General features: G+C 43.1%; 1 protein-coding gene across 3 annotated transcripts in view; it reads right to left on the bottom strand.

Moving 5' to 3' along the window:
• The window catches only part of LOC144688544 (extracellular sulfatase Sulf-2-like), a 351,599-nt gene that overhangs the window by 283,934 nt on the left and 43,668 nt on the right, over window positions 1–23,997 (bottom strand). The window contains exon 1 of one of the 3 annotated variants that reach the window (XM_078555260.1): window positions 125–524. The exons of the other annotated variants lie outside the window; for them this stretch is intronic. The gene's annotated coding sequence lies outside the window, so the exon portion shown is untranslated. Of the gene's footprint in view, window positions 1–124; window positions 525–23,997 lie in introns of those variants that run through there. 3 annotated transcript variants of the gene reach the window in all.

The raw sequence follows: 23,997 nt of genomic DNA, 5'->3' as shown, positions 1-23,997 counted from the left end.
AAAGGAAGAGAACTAATTTGTAGTTTCACAAGGGTAAATCACTTGGATGTTTAAAAGTCTGTCATTATGCTATATAGCATTAACAATAAAATTAACACAAATTTGAATTTGGTGATGTGCTGACCTTGCCAGGGACGCGTATCATCATGAAAGTTAATTTTAAAAAAGGTTGCATAAGTTGTTTCCATGCTGCTATGAAGACTGAAAGCAGGAAATGCAAATCAAAGTCAAAAAAATCCAAGGTAGCAGTAATGTCCTCCAAAGTCTTGAAAATCACCTCCAAAGTCTTGAAAGCTGCACTCCCAGAACAAGTCCTGTGAGCAAAAGCCTTAACCTCGGAAGGAGCAGTCCTGGTTCAGTATTTATTGGTTTTCCAGCCTAGGTCAATTTCCCCATCAATCCATGCTGAGCTCTTGCCTTGGTGACTCTGGCGAGTTCCAAACAGCCCAAGAAACCAGCGCACTGGCTGTTAAAGCTAGAATCCTGGGTTAAATCTTCAGTCATTTGGCTCTTTGCACATTTAAATCGCAGACCCGATCGTTCCGGTGGTTTCCTGTTCATGCTGAAATGCAGCAGTCAGCAGCTTCCTAACACACCAGCATTTTTTGGTGTTGGAACCTCCCCACTATCCCGTGGACTCTGACACCCACCCACCATTGAAGGTTAAACCTCCCCCCTCTCCCATTGTTATTCTGGACAAGAATTCTCCTTTTTGAAGGATACACAAATTACTTGCAGGCTTTTGCAGTGCAACAATGTTATAAACTTTATCATAAAGCTTGCACCACGATAACTAGTGTCGAAAGTGGAGGTTAAACTACAATGTATGTTGTCGCAGTCTCAACGACAATTGTCCTTTGTTAAATCAGGAATAGTACTACAAGGTAAATGAGCCAGTGCCATTGACATGTAAGGTAGCAAAGACTTTGGCTGCATGCAAAAAGGGTGATGTTATTGCTTTTTACTGTGCAGAGAACCACATCAAAAAGGTGTTTGTTTTCCTCAGGCAGCAGAAGCACATGTAGAAGCAACCTATACTTTGAGTAGGAGTGTGTGTGAATGCTCCGGGCCTCAGGATGCTGGGTCGTTTTCTGCGTGTGAACTGCACAGCAAAGTGGCATCCTCAACTTGGGATATTCAAGCAGTATGATAGAGACGGACAAATTGGATGGTTATATAATCAATCTATGTCTCCAAGCAACATGCTTCTCTTGTGAAGTTCAATGTTGTAGCAACAACGTTTCCTGAATTCTTTTGATGGCCCGTCTCAAAATTAATTACTGGGTACCACTGTGGCTGGTGTAGCATTTCAGAGAGTGGCCCTATGAAACTCCTGAGGCCAGATACAGTGTACTGACAAAACCAGCATCAACATGGAACCCACATGGATTCAAACAATGTTATGCATTTTAAGTACAAATTCATCTAGTGTTCACTAAGCCACATGACTTGAGTTTCACAACAAGTTCAGAATAAATGTCATCCATTGTAAGAACAAACTTTAAATCCCAATATATTTCATTTCCTTTACTGAACACACTTAAATGTATTTATTTTAACACTTCTGTTTCTATTCTCTTTTGTGTGATGCCAGTAAGCAACATCCACTTTCTGAGTTATAAAAGATCATACCAGGTGGGCCAACTTTCAATACTTCATGTTCTTTTGTATGCGAAATGGCTTTATTATCTGACTCTAATTTTCTTAACATTTATTGAAGGAAGTTGGCTGGTTCCAATCTATGGGTGGGATTTTCTGACCTGACAGGGGAGGTGGTGGCACAGTGGTATTGTCACTGGACTGGTAATCCAGAGACCCAGGGTAATGCTCAAGGTACCTGGTTTCAAATCCCACCATGGTAGATGGTAGAATTTGAATTCAATGAAAATCTGGAATTAAAAGTCTGATGATGACCACAAAACAATTGTCACAAAAACCCATCTGGTTCACTAATGCCCTTTAGGGAAGGAAATCTGCTATCCTTACCTGGTCTGGCCTACATGTGACTCCAGACCCACAGCAATGTGGTTGACTCCCAAATGCCCTCTGAACAAGGGCAATAAATGCTGGCCCAGCCAGCGATGCCCACATCCCATGAACAAATGAAAAAATAGCAATGAAAGTTTATGGTGGTGGATGGGTTGCCGATCAAACAGGCTGCTTTTTCCTGGATATTGTGGAGCCACACTCATCTGGGCAAGTAGTGAGTATTCACTCACACTCCTGACTTATGCCTTGTAGATGGAGGAAAGACTTTGAGGAGACAGGAGTCGAGTTATGCGCTGCAGAATTCCCAGCCTCTGACCTGCTCTCGTAGCGATAGTATTTATATGGCTGATCCAGTTCAGTTTATGGTCAATGGCAACCCCCAGGATGTTGATAGTGGGGGATTCAGCAATTGTAATGCCATTGAACATCAAGGGGTGATGGTTAGATTCTCTCTTGTTGGAGATGGTCATTGGAGATGGTGAATGCTATTTGCCATTTTATCAGTGAATGTTGTCCAGGTCTTGCTGCATATGGACACTGCTTCAGTATCTGAGAAGTCACAAATGGTACTGAACATTTTGCAATCATCAGTGAACATCCCCACTTCTGATCTTATGATGGAGGGAAGGACATTGATGTAGCAGCTGAAGATGGTTAGGCCTAGCACACTACCCTGAAGAACTGCAGCAATGTCCTGGGAATGAGATGGTCGATCTCCAACAACACAACCATCTTCCTAGGTATGATTCCAACCAGCGGAGAGCTTTCTGCCTCATTCCCATTGACTCCAGTTTTTCTAAGGCTCCTGTCACACTCATCAAATGCTGCCTTAATGTCAAGGGCAGTCACTCATCTCACCTTTGGAGTTCAGCTCTTTTAATGATATTCGGACCAAGGCTGTAATGAGGCCAGGGGATGAGTGGCCCTGGTGGAACCCAAACTGAGCATCAGTGAGCAGGTTATTGCTGTGTAATTGCCACTTGATAGCACTGATGTCACCTTCCATCACTTTGCTAATGATCGAGAATAGACTGATGCGGCAGTAATTGACCAGGTTCAATTTGCCCTGCTTTTTATGGATAGGGCGTACCTGGGCATATTATCAAGTATATGTTTGTACTCGAACAGCTTGGCTAGGGGAACGACCAGTTCTGGAGCACAGGTTTTCAGTACTACTGCAGAAATGTTGTCAGGACCCATAGCCTTTGCTGTGTCCAGTACCTTCAGCTGCTTCTTGATATTACGTGGAGTGAATTAAATTGGTTGAAGACTTGCATCTGTGATGTTGGGAACCTCCAGGAAGAGGTTGAGATGGATCATCCGCTTGGCATTTCTGCCCAAAGATGGTAGCCAATGCTTCAGCCTTGCCTTCTGCACTGATTTGCTGAGCTTCCCCATCATTAAATACAGGGATTTTTATGGAGCCTCCTCCTCTGGTTACTTGTTTAATTGTCCACCATTATTCAGGACTATACGTGGCAGGACTGCAGAGCTTTGATCTGATTACTTCAATGGATATTCCTTCTAAAGTAATGTAGATTGACTGTACAGATATATACATGTAGATAAATAGATCCACATATCAAGGAAAAATGTAATGATCCAGACTTTGATAAAAAAAGAAAATCTACAGTGTGTGAATGACGCAGGCCTTCATTAATGTGGAAATCAGCCAGCAATGTGGCAAGGCAGGGATACCCCATGAATTATGAAACAAGCTGCTGGATAATTTATACCACTCCACTGTTGGCTTCACAAAAGTGACACCTTGGCCTTGACCGCCCCTTGAGTTTCTTGACGTTGCTGTATTTTCACATTAACTGTCCATTAAACTCACAACAAAAAGTTGAGTGTGATTGCTGACACTGTCTTGGGGCTGAGCCCAAACATCATCCCTACATCCCACCATTCATTGCAGCTGCACAAGCACATCTGATGCTGCAGCCACAGCCTGTGGCCCAAAGGATATTTTCCCCCTGTTTCCAGCTGTTTTCTAATAGCTTGTTGGAGAAAGAAAGTACATTGGCTAATTGTACAGCACTTGCAACACAGGCCATGAGATTCAGCTGGCTGAGGCCAGGAAGGCAGTGCAGGAAGCAAAGCAGAATACTTCAGCCCTTGAAATTTGGCAAATTTAGAGGATTGATGAAGGCTGCTCATTAGTTGATAATAATTCACCAATCAGAATGCAGCCTATTCCACTTAGGGAATTTTATCCGTTGAGTTTGTGAAGAGGGGTTTTGGCTGAAGATTAGTGGATCAAAGAAACTGATGGCCAGTCCTCATCTGGCTTGCAGGCCGTCTCTTACATAACAAAAAGCAGTTAATGAGTTCAAGGATGCAATTTTATCAAACAATTTTTATAAAATGACACAGGCCTTGAAGTTATTTAGTGGGATACTAATAAGTGAATGTTTAACACCTGCATATGAAGTTCCCTTCTCTGCTCAAATAAATAAGTAAACACATCTTCTAAAATAATGAAGAGGAACTTGGTGATTACATTAAGCGTTCATCCGCTGCTATCATACAGAGTAATTTTCAGGACTTCAAACTTTATGGTCAAAGTTTGATGTCATCAACTGACTAATTTTTGATTATATTTGTCAACTCACTCCCAATTTTCTAAATGGACTGTAATCCACTGCTGCTCATAAATAATGAAATGACTAGCAGGTTTCATGGCATACAATACTGTTTGATGCCAAACATCCATATGTTGCTGTCTTTTCAACTTCCTTTATGCTACAACAGTCCTGATGTGCAGAGTGGACACATTGGATCCCAAGAAAAGGAATTTGTGGAATGTCTACGAGTTGGCTTTTTGGAGCAGCTTGTGGTGGAGCCCATTAGGGAACAGGCAATTCTAGATTTAGTGATGTGTTATGAGGCAAATTTGATAAGGGAGCTTAAGGTGAAGGAACCCTTAGGTGGAAGTGACCATAATATGATAGAATTTACCCTGCAATTTGAGAGGAAAAAGCTGGAATCAGATGTAATGGTATTACAGTTGAATAAAGGCAACTACAGAGGCATGAGGGAGGAGCTGGCCAGAATTGACAGGGATATGAGCCTAGCAGGAAAGACAGTGGAACAGCAATGGCAGGAGTTTCTGGGAGTAATTTGGGAGACACAGCAAAAATTCATCCCTAGGAAGAAGAAGCATGCTAAAGGGAGGACGAGGCAACCATGGCTGACAAGGGAAGTCAGGGACAGCATAAAAGCTAGAGAAAGCATACAATGCGGCGAAGACCAGGGGATTGGGAAGCCTACAAAGACCAACAGAGGACAACTAAAAAAGAAATAAGGAGGGAGAAGATTAAATATGAGGGTAAACTAGCCAGTAATATAAAAGAAGATTGCAAGAGTTTTTTTAGATATATAAAGGGTAAGAGAGAGGCAAAAGTGGACATTGGGCCGCTGGAAAATGTCGCTGGAGAAGTAGTAGTGGGGAACAAAGAAATGGCGGAGGAACTGAATAGGTACTTTCCATCAGTTTTCACGGTGGAAGACACGAGTAACATCCCCAAAGATCAAGAGAGTCGGGGGGCAGAGGTGAGTATGGTGGCCATTACCAAGGAGAAGGTGCTAGGAAAACTGAAAGGTCTGAAGGTGGATAAATCACCTGGGCCAGATGGATTACACCCCAGAGTTCTGAAGGAGATAGCTGAAGAGATAGTGGAGGCGTTAGTGGTGATCTTTCAGGAATCACTGGAGTCAGTGAGGGTCCCAGAGGACTGGAAAATCACTAATGTAACCCCCCTGTTTAAGAAGGGAGTGAGGCAAAAGACGGGAAATTGCAGGCCGATTAGCATGACCTCGGTCATTGGTAAGATTTTAGAGTCCATTATTATGGATGAGATTTCAGAATACTTGGAAGTGCATGATAAAATAGGGCAAAGTCAGCATGGTTTCATCAAGGGGAGGTCATGCCTGACAAATCTGTTAGAATTCTTTGAGGAGGTAACGAGTAGGTTAGACAAAGGAGAGCCAATGGATGTTATCTACTTGGACTTCCAGAAGGCCTTTGACAAGGTGCCGCACAAGAGGCTGCTCAGTAAGATAAGAGTCCATGGTGTTAGAGGCAAGGTACTAGCATGGATAGAAGATTAGCTGACTGGCAGGAAGCAGAGAGTGGGGATAAGGGGGTCCTTCTCAGGATGGCGGCCAGTGACTAGTGGAGTTCCACAGGGGTCAGTGTTGGGACCACAACTTTTCACTTTATACATTAATGATCTAGATGAAGGAACTGAGGGCATCCTGGCTAAGTTTGCAGATGATACAAAGATAGGTGGAGGGACAGGTAGTATTGAGGAGGCAGGGAGGCTGCAGAAGGATTTGGATAGGTTAGGAGAATGGGCAAAGAAGTGGCAGATGGAATACAATGTGGGCAAGTGTCAGGTCATGCACTTTGGTAGGAAGAATAGAGGCATAGACTATTTTCTAAATGGGGAGAGAATTCAGAAATCTGGAGTGCAAAGGGACTTGGGAGTCCTAGTCCAGGATTCTCTTAAGGTTAACTTGCAGGTTGAGTCGGTAGTTAGGAAGGCAAATGCAATGTTGGCATTTATTTCGAGAGGACTAGAATATAAAAGCAGGGATGTGCTGCTGAGGCTTTATAAGGCTCTGGTCAGACCACATTTAGAATATTGTGAGCAATTTTGGGCCCCGTATCTCAGGAAGGATATGCTGGCCCTGGAGAGGGTCCAGAGGAGGTTCACGAGAACGATCCCAGGAATGAAAGGCTTAACATATGAGGAACGTTTGAGGACTCTGGGTCTATACTCGATGGAGTTTAGAAGGATGAGGGGGGATCTGATTGAAAGTTACAGAATACTGAAAGGCCTGGATAGAGTGGACATGGGGAAGATGTTTCCATTAGTAGGAGAGACTAGGACCCGAGGGCACAGCCTCAGAGTAAAGGGAAGACCTTTTAGAACAGAGATGAGGAGAAACTTCTTTAGCCAGAGAGTGGTGAATCTATGGAATTCATTGCCACAGAAGGCTGTGGAGGCCAGGTCATTGAGTGTATTTAACACTGAGATAGATAGGTTCTTGATTGGTAAGGGGATCAAAGGTTACGGGGAGAAGGCAGGAGAATGGGGTTGAGAAACTTATCAGCTATAATTGAATGGCGGAGCAGACTCGATGGGCCGGCCGAATGGCCTAATTTCTGCTCCTATGTCTTATGGTCTTATTGCATATTTCATGTATAAGTAATGTCTTACATTTGGTACACGTGCTGCCATCACTTTTCAAGTGTCACACTTGCAACCAAAAGGCTGCTTATACCTCATAATCTTACAGTACCTAATCATAACTCTACAGGTAGATAATATAACCAATGAAAAGAAACAATGGAAACTACTAGTCAAGAATTAACATGCATAAAAACCAATCATTCAAAAATAATTAGTAAAACAACTCAATCAATGAAATCACTCAATTTTTTTTTCAATTGCTCACTTAAGCAACTAAAGAACAAAGCACAAGAAACAGATTGAAACAATCTATAGTTCATAATATAATCATAACACTTTCATTTCTGCGCCTGAAAAGCCTCCAATAATGTTTTACCGGATAGATGGCCTTTTTCATGGGGTTTGCTGCAGTGAACATTCTGTCCCTAAACTGAAAAGGCTCAACCAGGCAGATCACAATTCCCCAGAATGCACTATTGTCACCCAGTGAACAATACTCCCAGAATAAAATGGAGCCAGGTACAAAACATAGAATTATTTTTATATTTGATACAAATTCCGGTAATTTTCAGCACATGCCAGAATTTGTTTTTAAACTTCATTCCTTTGGTAATGAAAAAGGCCTCAGGAATGACCTTAGAAAGCTCTGGAAACAATTATTAAGATGGGTGAATGCTTTAAAGATGACTACATTTTTGTATACAAATGTTAAAACAAGTAGCGCTGAAGTTTAAAATTTTATCTAACATAAGTAATTGTTGTAATTAATTGCATACAATTGTTCATTTATACAGTATATGCACAAACGTAGCTACTTACGTAACTGACATGAGGGGATCATAGTCAGTTACAAAAAGACCATTTATGTACATAATTATCTCATAATTTTATGAAAATTTGCTATAACAATGAAAAATTTCATTTATATAGCACCTTTAACATAATTAGACATCCTAAGGCATTCCATAGGAGCATTATCAAACAAAATTTGACCCTGGGTCACACAGGAGATACTAGGACAGATGGAAGAGAAAGGTTTTAAGGAGTGACTTAAAAGGAAAGAGAGCGCTTTAGAGAGGAATTCCACATCTTAGGGTCTAGATAACTTAAGCATTGCCAAGGATGGTGGAGCAATTATAGTCAAGCATGAGCAAGAGACTAGAATTAGAGGAGCCAAAGATTTCAGAAATTGGCAATGCTGGAGGGGATGGGGCAGGGTGACATCATGGAAGGATTTGGAAACAAGGATGAGAATTTTAAAATTGAGTCATTACTGGACCATGAGCCAATGTAATTAAGTGAGTACAAGAGTGATGGTCGAACAGAACTTGATGCGAGATTGGACATGGCATCAGAGTTTTGGATGTGCTTAAGCTTATAAAGGGTAGAAGATGGGAGGCAGGCCAGGAGTGCATTGGAAATGAAACCAAAAAAGCATGGATCAGAGTTTCGGCTGCAGATGAGCTGTGGCAGGGGTGAGTCAGGTGAGAGGAGGAAGCAGGTGGTCTTGATGATGGAGCATATCGGTGGCTGGAAGCTCACCTTGGGGTGAAATATGACACAAAGTTCCAAGAGTCTGGACAGCCACAGACAGTTGCCAGCGAGAAGGACAGAGTCAGTAGTTAGGGAACAGGTTTTGTGGTTAGGCCCAATGACGATGGTTTTCCCAATATTTAGCTGAGGAGATTTCCATTCATCCAGTGCCATATGACAGACAAGCAGTGTGAAAAATTAGCAACAGTGAAAAGGTGAGAGGTGGTGTTGGTGAGGTAGGGCTAGTTATCATTAATATACATGTGGAACCTGACATTGTGCTTGCGATTGATGTTGCTAAGGAAGAGCATGTAGATATGAAATAGGAGGGAACAAGGCATAACGGTGCAAACGATGTATTAAATATTATATATCTCTGATGAAGAGTCATACAGACTTGAAACGTTAACTCTGTCTTCCCCTCCACAGATGCTGTCAGACCTGCTGAGTTTTTCCAGCTATTTTTGTTTTTGTTTCAGATTTCCAGCATCCGCAATATTTTGCCTTTATTATATATCTTTCATCTATTGATCAGCAAAGCAAAAAATATTAACTGACATAAATTTCCAAGGAACCAGTCAAAAACACTTCAGTCTCTTTCTAAACCCTTTCATCAATCAGGTGGAACCTCTCCCAGAACTCACAGCCCTTTTACTGCAAGAGTAACTACTAAATCACTGTGAGCAATGTCCCAAAGATTTAATAGTCTTTTTAACACCATTTAAGTAGATTTTTTTGTTTGTAAAACATTCTCAAAGCAATAATTCAAGTTGAAAGATATTCTCTGCTCTTTTTGGCCAACCTTACGTCAAGACTCTCATGGTTGCCTTGCCCATTCTGTTAAAGGCACTCTACTCCCAATAGTAACCTGCCTTTACTCTTTTATATACTCAGCACGTTTCCAGAACTTTATATTGTACTTCCAATTCTGATAATTTTCACAACCATGAGATTGAAGGTTAATGATTGAGAGCAATAGAGTTGTCAAATCTACTTAATCAAATTATTGCCTTTCAATTTACTTTATTAATGGATGAAGAATCAAGACTGAAGTCCTATAATTTCCTGAACTACACTATTTACGTTTCCTGCTTCGTTCCAGGAGTGCTTGACCCCATAATTTAACTGTTACATATTAAAAATCTTACATTTGCATTCACCTCCAGTGTGTGCAACTTGACTGCCTGTTGTTACAATCAGTGCCATTTTCAGACAGAAACTATTCCCCTCTAAAATCCTTTGATGAAAAACTACACTTGGACTTGACTCTCCCTGTGCAACACCAAAGTAGACAAACTACTATATATAATCACACAATCTACCATACATAATCTATCAGTGGCCTATTACATAAAATCCATTAGACATAACCTATCATAAATAATCTGAACTGCATAATCTATTATGGGATGACAAAATAATACCAAGGCTGAGAAATTATAGTATTGAAGAGGGACTTGATATATTGGAACTATTTACAGTGGAGCAGAGAAGAGGAGATTTAAAATGATGAAGGAGTAAGATAGGACAAATAGAGAAAGACTCTTATCTCCCACTGGGAGGTTAGTAAGGAAGGAATCATCAATCTAAAATTGTGACCTAGGTAGTGATGTTAGGATGAAGTTTCTTTGCACAGAGGGAACAGTTACGTGGAGACCATCTCTTAAGGGCAAGCAATGAAAATTTGAAGCAGGGGGATGATAGAGGGATACATGGAAAGTGTAAGAGTTATGCATTGCTCCAGCAAGCAGATACAATAGGCCAGCTGGCTTACTTCTGTGCAGTAAATTTCTGTGGACAAAACTTACTAAAGGAATCATGTGCAGCAGAATGGGTCACTTTATTTCAGTGACTATTTCCTGCTGAATGTTTTCCAGTATAATTATTTTGCACTTTCTTTACTCCTTAAATATTAATTGATCTCATTAGTAACAATTAGTCATATTTGTGATAAACACTTGTAATATGTTTGCATTTGTAGTAGTTGTGAATTTACTAGCTTTGTATCCCTGTGAATTAAATCAGTAATTATACATTACAGATACAATATCCTGTACAATATACATACACTGCTAAATAAGAGATACCCCAAACCTACTATACAGTTACAGTCAATATTCCTTTTATGCACAGATCTAGCATCTGATGTGATGTGTCACACAATCTGCTGCCATCGTACATGTTGAGGATCTTGATGTAGACCTCAAACGATCTGTCTCTGTGCTATCTATACAAAGTAAGATATTGAGGCTGATGAGGGTTCTGGTCGAACACAAGTATCTGAAGTTTATTACTAGCAACAACTATATACAGCTCTGCACAGGCCTTGATCTGGCCTGGGTCCTAACAGCTACATCTGCTGATTACTTGACTATATGCCTGACACATAAGATGTACATAGATTTTTGCTGATAAAGGGTCACAGGCAGTAGTGAGCGTATGCAATAGAGAGCACAAACAATAGTGAGTGTCTAACATGGAGGCTGGACTTTTGTACTCCAGCCTCATACATGGTGATGTCCCAAGGGTGTCACTCTGCAGCTTCTTAAAGGTACGTGTCATTGTCTGCATTGACATGCACACAATATCATTGGGGATGTCTTTCACTTCATTGATATGTTTATGTTTTGCGGGACGAGCCTTGTAACTGTCGTTTGTCAGATTACGGCGGAATGCTTTTTTGTTGAGAGTTTTGTTCTCTGGGCTTGCCTGCTTTGTTGCATTTTTGACACATTTTTGCCCAAAGTCCTTTGGTGGAACACAGTTTGCACATATTGAGAAATGCTGGGTAAGTGTGTAAGACCATATCACATGCAGGTTTAGGGTGCCTTTGATGTTTTAGTTATCGCGGCAATGGTAGATTTGTGATCAAGGGCTTGCCAGCTTCTAATACCTCAAATTTTCTAGCTTTGTCCAGTAATGTATCTATTGTGTAATCTTTGGCCTTGTCTAGTATCACTTTCCTAAAAGACTTGATGGGCATTGAAGCGATGGCAAGCTCCATCAGCCTCTCTGCAAGGTCTTCAGCGTTGAAGTCGCAGTCGGCTCCTTTGTGCTGGAACCTGCTTACAGATTGATCAATGCTTTCACATGGCTGTTGTCTGTACGACAAACATTTGTCTGTGAATTCTGAAGTTAACTCGGACCTATAAAATCTTCAAACTCATCGAGGGTCAACAATCGGTGGTCCCTTTGGTCTTCAGATACACCTGATGAGTTTACACGCATCAGCTCCTCGTTGCCAAGCACGATTAGTAACTTGGCAGCCTTGTTCTCTTGTTCCTGTATTTGCTGGTGTAAGCGCATCCTCTATCTAAAGAGTTGAAATTCTGCACGATGATCTTCTGCCTGCCAATCTAGAGTCAGATCTTTATTTGCCATTGTGATGTTCTTGGTTATTAGTTGCACCGGGTGCTACACAAATGTCGTTGCTGTACCTCGGAGTGTGAATCTGCACCTGTTGCCTTTCTGCTTTGGAGAGCCAATGCTGCAACAATGTATGACTATTGGCTTATAACAGTGGTGCTGCTAAGGAGAAGCTTGCCTCTGTCTTTTTGGTTTTTTTTAAGCTGGCTTGAAATAAGGAGAAAGAATTTTAAGTTGCAGGTCTTTAGATTGCAGACACTTTTGCTTTGCCTGCTGTTTCTGTTGCAGTATTCAAACTGTGCTGTTTTATTCTGCTAGGTTGCGACCATGCCTTGACTGACAGGGCGGGAAGGCTGGTTTTGGCAAAACTGGAAAAAACAAAATGGCGGGATTAACCGACAATAATGCAGAACTCTGCCGGAAGCCCCTCCCCACCCTCTCAGCCTGGGGCTCTTTTCTTCCAAAAGGAATTCAACACTCCAGCCTCTACTGTTAGGATGAGTGGCTTATATATAGCTGATCTCGATACTCAGAGAAAACACAGCCTTCTGCCCAAATCACTGAGCTTGGAGTGAGGTCTTCCAGTTGCTTCTGAACTCGGATGTTTTTTGGAGTTGGTCTCTGTGCCCGATCTCAGATTCCAAGTCCTTACAGTTGAAAAACTGGACTTCATTTTCAGCTGAAGCATCTGAACAGAGGTTGCCTGTGAGTGACTTCCCTGAAAATGCTGTACTTACAGACTGTCCTTCCCTCAAACAGTCTGGATTGGGTCTGGGGAAGTGGAATCACTGTAGATTATGTTGCTGCTTAAGTAGGCTTCTGCCTTGTATTCTGGTATCAGCAGGAATTACCTCCGCTGATATGATATCTTTTAGAAGCAACCACTGCTGCCAACCCTGACGTGGTATGTCACAGTCTGCCGCCATCCTATATGGTGAGAATCTTGATGTAGGCCTCAAGGGATCCATCTCTTTGTCATCTATACTAGGATATTGAGACTGATGAGGGGTCTGGTCGAACACAAGTATCTGAAGTTTATTACTGGCAAAAGCTATATACAGCCTGGGTTCTAATGGTTACATAGGCTGATTATGTACATCTTATGCGTCAGGCATGTAGTTAAATTGGGTCTTGCTGATACAAGGTCACATGTAGTAGTGAGTATTTAATACAGAGGCTGTACTTTTATACTCCACCCTCACAGTGATATCACTATGCAGCTTCTTAAAGGTACATGTCTTTGCCTGCACTGACATGCATACAATATCATAACAGCTTCCCGTACCCAATGCATAAAAAAAATGTAGAATGTAATCAAGTAGGATATATTTATACCTATTCTCAAGATTATAAAGTTAATATATTGCACAATACCAGCATATTCAAACTCACAATAAATATGAATGGAAAAATGTGTTTTTTTTCTGCTTACTGGAAAATATCATACACAATCTTCCTATCTTTGGTGTGTGAAAGGATACACCCTCTATTAAACCATGGGTGGAATTTAATGCCCTCCCTGATGGCGAGTTTGATGGCATTTGATCAGGTGGGAGACTGGCAGGTGGGGGTGATACTGCCTTCCCACCTCCACCTTATTAAATCTGTGGCACGAAGACTCACGGACAGCCTTTCCACCCCACCAGCAAATATGAAGCCTTTAAGTGGGCAAATATGGCACACTTAAAGGCCTCAACCCAGCGCCTCTAGTATTAACTGAGTGACAGGTGGGGGGCTCACCATAGGGGGAACATGACAAGAAAAACCTGCCAGGGTTGCTTGCAGGCTTCCAGGGGGTCCTTTGTTCAAAGGCACTCTGACTGATAGAGGGACCTGGCATCAGGAAGGCTCAGGAAAGGGTGGAAGGCCCTGCTGCTGTCCCCGCTCAATCACCCTGCCTCCCCTACGACACCTATCATGCAGCCTCCCTCTCACCATCATTCCCCAGTGATCGGGATCCCGGTCACAATTGTAGGCCTCAGATGGATGTAGTACTGGGAGCAACCAAAGCCTCCCCGTTGGTGTTGCCATTCAGTGAACTGCCCACCTCTGAATGGCTGGCAGCTCAGTGGGTGGACTTCTTCCCCCCAAGGTCCTTGATCCTGGAGAAGGCCTTCCACCGTCCAGCTAATTGCCTGAGTGGCACTTAATATGGCGGGCCTTCCCAAAAAGTGGCGACATCGGAAAATCCCACCCATGGTCACTGCTCATGGAGCCATCAAATTAGTTTAGTTTCAGATTGACTGCTAACAGAAAGACATTAGACATTGGGATCACTCAATCACATTAGGCGTTGAGAAGCAAATGGGCAAATTCACCTCCATTTTTCCAAGGTTTAAGAAAACAGCAATCCATTAAGATTCTTTTCATTTTTTAATGTGAATTCCATATTAATTGTATATTGGTAGACGCCCAAACAACATAACTTTAGCAATAAAATAAGCGGTAAAATGTCAGAGAAAGTAGGAACAGATCAATTTTCTGCGTTTAATGATAACCTGAGCATTTCTACTCATCAATAAAGAGCAAAACAGGTCAATTTAATCTTGTTAAATTAATGAAAAGAACAAATTTTCCTGCAGCTGCAGGAATCAAAAAGTAAATGTTTTGTTCGAAGTAAAACCAAAGTCCCTTGGGGATTCTACTGGTGCCCCACTAACTCTGGAAGGGTCACCAGAAAATCCTTATAAAACAATGGAGACCTCTGCCTGCCCTTTGGAGGAAAAGGCAATGGGTTCACTACGCCACAGGATCCTGATCTTCTGACTCCCTATCAATCCAACTTCGCAGTGGAGTACAGCATGATAAATGAGATGGGAAAAACTGGCATCCTGAATGGTGAATCTGGGCTCTACTAACAGGTCACAGGCTTGGAAAACACGAATTCTAAAGGAATTATTCTTTTTGGAAAAGGTTTTACAAGGAACTTTAGAGAACATGTCCAGGGTTATGGGAATGGGGGCCTTGGAAATCTTAGGGAATTGGTAGATACCATAACTTCTGGCTCCTATAGGCAGGAGGCAACAGGAATGCTTCCAAAATGGACCTTACACCAGGTAGTTCCTTTCCTACTGACCACAAACTCCAATGATCTCAGCACCAGAGGACATCAGTGGGTGTGATCCTGGCAATAACCAGATCATCACCTGTAGACCTTTGGCTCCACTGAGAAAACACTTCAATTCAACATAAGAAAAAAAAACGTACAAAGGAGTTTTGTACTCAAGCGCTTGACACAGCAGGAGTACAAGAGAGGGTGTCCCTGACAGTATAACGGATGTGGCATTGGAGGGGTGAATGAGATGGTGGAATTGGTTAAGTGCTGCAAAATGACGGTGTATTTTTGATAATTATTCAAAAGCTTTCTCTGTGCTAAAAATGAAGATTCACTAGATTTTAATTAAATAATTTTACATAAGCTACCAGGTGATTGAAAGGAATGTATCAGCATGAATTCTATAGATGAAGAACATGATAACAGTCTCTACCCTTCAGAGTTTCTACACGGTCCAACTTCAATGGGCACGAAACTGCACAAACTTAGACTCAAGCAAGGAGCAGTTATGAAGTTACTACAGAACTTGAATCTTAAACAAGGACTATGTCATGGAACGAGATTAGTGCTTAGGAAGCCGTTTCCTTCGATAAGAAAATAGAGTGCTTATTCCTCAAATAACATTGAACCCAATGCATTAATATCACAACCAGGCTCTGGATGCCTTCAATAGAAGAGACCTGGAAAACATGCTGTTGCAAACTAGTGAACATTTATTGACTATTTACACTATTTACAGAGGCAGACTGTAGCAGGACTCCATTAGAACCTTCTGCCCTCAGGTTCCAGTTACGTGTGATTTGACATCACTGATGATGCACTCTAGTTAGTAGCATACTAGCTATTAACCCTTTATCCTACAATCAGATGTAATTCCGCCTTTACAACTCAGGAGAAAACAGTTCTCAATTTGACTTTCATCTTCTCTGACTATAAGCAAGTCGCAAGGCCAGACACTTGCCAAAATTTGTATTTATATTCCCAGGCCCATTTTTACACATGGACAGTTTTATGTAGCTTTTTCCACAGTGGGAAGTATTCATTCTGTTAAAGCCTTTGGCGAAAGAAAACAAGTCCTATATTTGAAAACAAGTAATGTTGAAATACAGATGCTAATTTAACCACAAATGTTTTGCGGCTCTCTGCTACTATTCTAAACCTCTTTCCATCTACCCAGAATTATTGGATGCTTTACCTGATGTGTCTTGGACATAGGATGTCAAAAATTAAATTAGTTCCCTTACAGATATGTATGAAAAACTAAACTTGTGTTTTATTCAATTTGGATGGATTATTTTTTTCCTTCATCTGGCATCAACACTTTCAAAAATGTTAATAACACTATTAAAAGTTTATTGATTTGTTTCTCACTGTCGGACTTTCAATGCTATTCAAATTAAGCCAATGCAGACAGATTATAGTGACCCTGGTGCACTCATTGTGAATCTAACTTTTATTCAGCTCTTATTGTAAAATCAAATGAATTAGTTTTATGAATGAGGGTTGTGTGTAAGATTTGGATTGATGCCAAAGTAGATTTTAAATCAGTATTGTGTAGGATAGTGTAGACCAAATGCAACAGATTTCATTCCTTGACCAACTTCAGATTAGCTACTTGCCTTCCTTTTGGAGTATTTCAGGATCCTGAATACCTCAGAAGGAGCCACTGTTGATCCTTTATTTTCTATCCTGTTTTTAAAAAATCTCCCTGCGTTATTGATGTGCAGCCAACCTCCCTGAAATAAAACTAAAAGCTCAGTTTCCAACCTTGGATTCTCCTGTCAAGCTCAATGATAGATGTCTGCTTCCTAATTGTCAATTTCAGGCCCGCTTCATAAATTTAAATCGAGGTGATCAAACGACCAGCAGTTGTTTTTCAACCGATATTTCAATGAGTGAGACAGGAATTTTTAAAAGACAACAATGTATTTAACCCATATCTCATTACTTTAAAAAAAAAGCACGTTTATGAAAAACAGTTCAAAGGTTTTTGTTTCTGAAAAGAAATTAAATTAATAAAGTTTACTATGAGCATACAAATTAGAGCAAGATTAGGCCATTCAACTCTCAAGCCTGCTCTAACATTTGATAATATCATGGCTGATCTGCTTATGGCTTCAACACTGTCCTGTCTACCTGTTTTGAGTGGGATTTTCCGCTCGGTGGACTAAGTGTAGTGACGGGTGGGAAAAGCTGTGTCATTGGGCCGCAATGGTGGGTTTTCACGCCCAACTGTATGATCACGCCTCATTAAATATGCATCAACAGGAAACATGTCGCATCGTGGATGGGCAGCCTATGATTCTCCTGCGCCCCATGACCCAAGTGGATCATCGTAGCGGGCGCCATATTTAAACGGCACCCACGCACAATGTCTGAAGCCCAGGGCTGCTGCAAGAGAGATGCCCCCCTCAAAGGGAAGAAGACTGCAGCCCCCAAGTTTAGCGATGCATCACTGGGTCACCTTCTTGATGCCATCGAGGACTTCCAGCAGGCGCTCTACCCCTATGATGGCAGAAGGAGGTCCAAACCTGCAGCTTGGGAGGTGGTGGCCAGGGCGGTGATTTTTTTTTATTATTCATTCATGGGATGTGGGCTTCACTGGCTGGGCAAGCATTTATTGCCCATCCTAATTGCCCTTGAGAAGGTGGTGGCCAGCTGCCTTCTTGAACCGCTGCAGTCCATGCGGTGTAGGTATACCCACAGTGCTGTTGGGGAAGGAGTTCCAGGATTTTGACCCAGCAACAGTGAAGGAACAGCGATATATTTCCAAGTCAGGATGGTGAGTGACTTGGAGGAGAACTTCTAGGTGGTGGTTTCCCATGTCCTCCTCAATGGTAGTAGCTGTGGGTTTGGAAGGTGCTGCCTAAGGAGGCTTGGTGAGTTCCTGTAGTGCATCTTGTAGATGTTATACACTGCTGCCACTGTGCGTCGATGGCGGAGGGAGTGAACATTTGTGGATGGGGTGCCGATCAAGCGGGTTGCTTTCTCCTGGATTATTGGAGCTGCACTCGTCCAGGAGAGTATTCCGTCAACAGACAATGGAATATCAGGCAAGGTTGTCAGATGCAATCCATGATTGCAACGTACGATAGAGGTGCTTGTCCGCGTTCAGTCTGAAGTCATTACTCCATCAAACCCGCGCACCGAGGTCAACACTGGTGGGATAGCAGCTGCCATGGAGACCTTAGTTCAGTACACAGTGCCTGTGCTGCTGCAGGCATTGCTCTCCATCATTGTAGATATTGGTAGCATTCAGCAGTAGCTACATGATGGGGGCTGGGGTACCTTAGTCTCATTCCAGGTCCTCCTCCTTCTCAATTAGTCAGTCAATCAGGGGCCCTCAAACACCAATAGGGACAAGGACCAGCAGCTGCACAGCCTGGGGCCATCGGCCCAGGTGACTTCGGGAGTGTCCAGCCAGGTCCAATCCCCTCTACCTACGAACCCACCAACTGCAGCTCCACAAACCAAGGAGAGTGCATTTCCCCCACAGCAGGAGACCCAAAGCAGGCCAAGGCCTGCCAGGTCTTGGCCCTCCAGAGGTCGCCTGCCAAAGTCAACACTGACAATATGGCATAGCAGTCAGCAAGCTGCCTCCACCTACACCATGGATGTCGGGGATGCACCAAGGTGTAGCGGGAGGGTTAGGAAGATCAAGAAATTCTAGAAGCACAATGGTTACACAGGAGTTTACCTGATGTACATGATTTCCAACAATGTAAAAAGAATTGCATTCATTTCATATCTCCTCTTGCATGTGTATGCCTCCTCCTAATGCTGACCTGGGTAGTTGTCAATCAGGTCTCACACCATGTTCCCTCCCCCCACTTATTTTAGAAGTCACATCATGTGGCTCAGGTCAATACTGTGTGCCGCCATCTCATTAGATTGAGTGTCACTTCTCAGCTCATTCCCAACATCAGTGAAACGGCACCCTCAGTATAAAATGTACTTGTGCAAGGCATCTCAGGCTTCCTGTGCAAGTTCAAGTGATGTTCATTCCTGGCTGTGTAAGATGGAGGCTCATGCAGTCCCACGACTCGTTTGCATTGTGGAAAGGTAAAACTCGAAGAAGCGATGTAGTTGTGTATGGAAACAGGTAATGATGCTTCCTTGATCTCCATGAACTCTGTCAGCCTTGAGGGTGTTCAGTCTATTAACTTATACTGAGCTCCTGTGTGCCCATGCCTGCATTCATCGGTGTCAACTCAAATGAAAATCTGCACAGCTCCCCAATATTCCTCACGTTGAGTGAGCATCAGCCTCCAAAGCTCCTCTTCCTGTTGGTGACTAGTGAGTAACTGTGGTTTCAAGGAGCTAGTTTCTGTTGAGGCACCTCATCACCATGCAATTCCTTGGCAGCGCAATGACAGTTTTCAGGAACATAGTATGCACCTCACCCCCATCACCACCCCACTCCCCAGCCCCCACCCCTGCCCTTCCTATCCCAAGACCTAATGCTCTAAGGTTGCTTTGGACAGGCGCTTGGATGCACTGTTTTTATCCCAGGCGCTGGAATCCTCATCCACTGCACTCTACGACTACATCCTTTGGAATACAGGAGGGCAAATGTTCAGTGAGGGAATGAGATTATTTTAGGTGGAGCTGAGGTTTCACATCTCGGAACCTGCCAGCTGCAAGGTTCGGAGGTGCAGTTTCCAATGGCCTTCCTTCTGCAGTTTGTTCAGTAACCCACTTGGTTTTGGATTTATTGTTGCGCTGGGGAATTTCTACACTTGGGATTAGTGGCACGAATCCGAATGAATCTCGTAGGAACGTGCTCTAAGAATTAAGGCTCCTGATTGCAGTTATTGTTATTAAAATACTCCTAACATTTCACAGCTGTGCATTCCTCCTCATCTGGGAAAACAGATATCAGTTGGGTGCCCCTTATGTCAGCCCACCAGTGCAGAGATCGACCCCTCCCAGAAGCCCTAAGAGCCCTCCCCGTCAGAGTATTTTCATATAGTTCGATTTTCTACTGTGCCATGGATCAGGTTGCAAGATGGTAGTGCTGAGATTCTACTACCAGAACAGCTTCGAACTTCCCTGCATTACTGTGAAAATCCCTTCCATCGTCCAGGAGGAGCAAAGTGTACAGGTTCCCCTCCCTCCAATAACTCCCAGCCCCTCCCTTTGTAGTCCTTGATCTCACTGTCATCCCATTGTCAATGTGGTGGATATCCCCATCTTACTGACAAAATCATTTGAGGTGGATGTGTCTGTACCCCATGTGGACCTCACCCCTCACTGTCTTGAGGCCTATTGTACAGCGACATATACAGACACCATCATGAGACCATCAAGTGCCCGCCCTACACCTTTTCCCGATTTATAGGCTGCAGCTGCCTCCCTTGACTGTAACTGTACCATCTGCGGCCCCGTATTCTGTCCAAAACCCCCTGGACCGACATACGTGAGGTGGCAACCAGTTCCAGTGCACCTTGCTGTGAACCACTGACGATGGACTGACATGCCCACTCCCTCTGTGGACTGGGACAAGGACAGTCTTTGAAAGCTCAGCAATCTAAACTGAAGCGCTTCTTTATTTGACTCACTTCTCATTCCGGCCCTGTCATGCACCCTTCCCCAGTATTTCCCCCCTTCCCCGATCAGTCAGGCCTTTTCCCTCCAGTCCTTTCTCTCTATCCCGTCTGCCACCCACCCGAACCCCGACCCCCGTCAAGCCTTTGCCTTCCGTCTCATTTCAACTCCCTCAGCCCCGCCCCACCCCACCTTACCGCTGGTCTTGTATGTAGAGCCTTACACCCTGAAACCACCCTGAAATCATTGTACTGTTGTTGTGCAGCCCGGCGCAAAATTGGAGGAGCCATGAGTGATGCAAGGTAGGCGAACATACCGCGAAGCCACAAGTGAAACGCAGTTCACCAGGTGCACGACCCTTATATCCAATTGTGAATGACGCTGGCCCAATTAGATGCCAGTGTGGCCTTTTGATCCAGCGTGGGGGGCATGATTCCAGGGAGCTGCCTTCATAATGAGCATTCATGATATTCAAATGTATTTAAATGCCATTCCTGACATGGCGCAGTGGGAAACGCGTGCTGCCATTGAAGTCTGGAGCAGACGATCGCGACCTGTTTTCACGTAAACCTGACTTCTGTGCTCCTGCGATATTTTCCCCTCTGCTTTTACACCCGCTGCTGACAGGAAAGGAGGATCCCGCCCTTTGACACCCTTATCAATCAATTTAAATCCCACCCTCATGACACTCATTTGAAATTATTTCTATACTGCAGTCTGGCAAGTGAAATACAGATGAAAGAACGGTGCTATCTACACAAAACAAAGGCACACTGTCTTTTTCTGTAAATATGCATCGCATTGTGTCAAAGCTTTTCTCAGTACAAACAAATTGAAGTGCTCAGTTTACACCTGGCAAAGCCAGGGGTTAGTGGACATTACCGCTCAATAGGTGACATCAGCAGAACTACTTTAAGCAGTTACTGGAAGCCACACATTTGCTCACAGTGTTAACAATTAATTTTAATCTTTGGTAGGCAGGTTTTATTGGATGGGAAATATATTTAATGCAGTACTAGATTTAACGGGTATGAAAGTCCAATACAGACAGAATTGTTGCTTATTAGAGTGACCAAAATCAGTTCAAACGACATCACTCTGTTCCTAACAACTGGTTCACTCCAGGATGTTGCAGCAGCCCATCGACATATTCCAATCTACAGTACACAAAAGCCTTAAGCGGGTATCCACTGCCTTGCTTGAAAGGAATAACTAGTACATTGTTGTTCCCATTGTCAGTCGTCACTGGGAGGGAGCTCAGGGATTTGCAATAGTAACCAGCTTACCTTGTGTCCAAAATAAAATCACAGACTACCCACTTGTTGCAATGAGGATCAGCCAACTGCCTTTGTAAATAGAAAGAGCTATCACACAATATCAGCTTGTCTCTGATCACCAAAACAGAATAATACAAGTTTGTGCAAGGTTCCCAGTCAAATGTCAGAATGCTTCTATCCTACAGTACTCAACCATCCCCCTAATATTTAACTCCCCCAGGAACATGACAGGGTGGCCGCTTTGAGATATGGCATCCTGCAGAACTTTATCATATTGAGAGGCCTGCATTGGGAGGAGGCACAACTACAGTAGCCTTCATCAAACAAGGAAGACCAACGTGAAGGCGAGGCAGAAAGAGGGGAGATTCCCTCAGTCCTTTTAAACAGAGATGTCAGTAATGAGTTAATTGTACAGCAATCCCAGTGGCCTGAGCTTTATGGTGTGCCTGCATGCCATTTTAATGTAAAGATGCTCGACAGAGCAAGGGTTAATGTGGGACTGGAGGGCAGTGCCACCCATGGTATGATGTATACAGTCACATGGTAATAGACACGGTAATAGTCAGAGAACAGTCTAGAAAGAATACTCCAGAACCAGCCTGCACAGAGGTAACAGCACCATGCAAGACTAAAGATCTCATTATTAAGACATCTAAAGAACCCATATTACAACAACCTGCTCATTTCCTTGCCCTGAAAAAGATACACAAATCCCTTGAGCAACAACAACCCTTGTTATATTCTTCATCACTCCCTTAATCCTGCAGCAAAGAACAATAAAACCATTCTGCCAACTTCTATATCAATGACATATTGACAACACAGACTCAAGCTGCTGTAAAACAACACTACAGATCAAAATGCCAAATGTAATAAAGGCAATTAATTTAGTGCCAAAACATAATATTTGCCTTGACTTCATTTCTCACCTAAGCATCAACCCATAATACTTCTCCTACAAGAAGTTTTCCCAAGTCGACTACTCATACAGGATGCTACCCTGCAAACCTCAGCAATGTTGGTGGAAGGCTGTTCACGATGGGACTCTTCAAATGCTCTTGGTCAGTGGCTTGTGCGTGCTCGGGCCTCATGAGCACGCCTGGTGACAGACTGCTACCAGGCCAGTCCAGCCTAACTGACTTGCTGGTATTATGGTGGTTATGGGGTTGACAGGGTAGAAAGTACAAATGTGCTGTAATCCTGATAGAGGGCAACACACACTACCCCAACAGCATTACTGAAGTTCCCATAGGGCTGGGGCGCATCACTTCCACTGATTCTATCCATTTATTCCACCAATCTGTCCACCATGAACTCCCATTTCACCATGTACAGAAGCCATTTGAACTTCTACTAAAGCTGCAAGAAAATGGTGATATTGGTTCTTATTGTGTGAGCCTCGGTAAAACATCCTCAGAGGAGGCTACCATCTTCAGGGTAGATTGCAGAAAGCTGATGTCGTGCAAAATGATGCCATGGAAACTAACTCATCCTCTACTTCTAACAAAAGCTTTTCATCATGTTGTCTGTCATACTCAGCAAATTCGGGAGAAAACCTCAACCTTCAATGAGACCCTCCTGAGATCTTGATTAACAAGGGGATGAAAGGCTATCGGGGGTAGGCAAGAATGTGGGGTTGAGGTTACTTTCAGATCAGCCATGATCTTATTGAATGGCAGAGCAGGCTCGAGGAGCTGAGTGGCCCACTCCTTGTCCGTATGCTCCTCCCCAATACCAGTGCCTGTTGATGCTCACTTGTGCTGTGTGTTCCACCACAAGTAGACTCCTCCAGCTCACAGAGGATGCTGGGCTCTGTGCTGTGCGTGGGACTGTTACAAGTGTGACTATACATTCTCTGTTCCCTCTGAGATGTCTTCTACAGGGTCCAAGTGCTCAGAAAGGACTAAAGGAAAGAGAAAATCTCCATTATCGGCCCACCTAATTCCTCTCTGGATGAAAATTAGACTTCACTATCAGTACCAAGCACTCCAGGCTAGTTATGGGCAGTGGATAGGAGGGGTGGACAGGG

Source organism: Cetorhinus maximus, chromosome 13, assembly GCF_964194155.1.
Source record: "Cetorhinus maximus chromosome 13, sCetMax3.hap1.1, whole genome shotgun sequence".
NCBI lineage: Eukaryota > Metazoa > Chordata > Chondrichthyes > Lamniformes > Cetorhinidae > Cetorhinus > Cetorhinus maximus.
The sequence above is the reverse complement of the archived record's forward strand: the minus strand, read 5'-3'. Positions and strand labels throughout refer to the sequence as shown.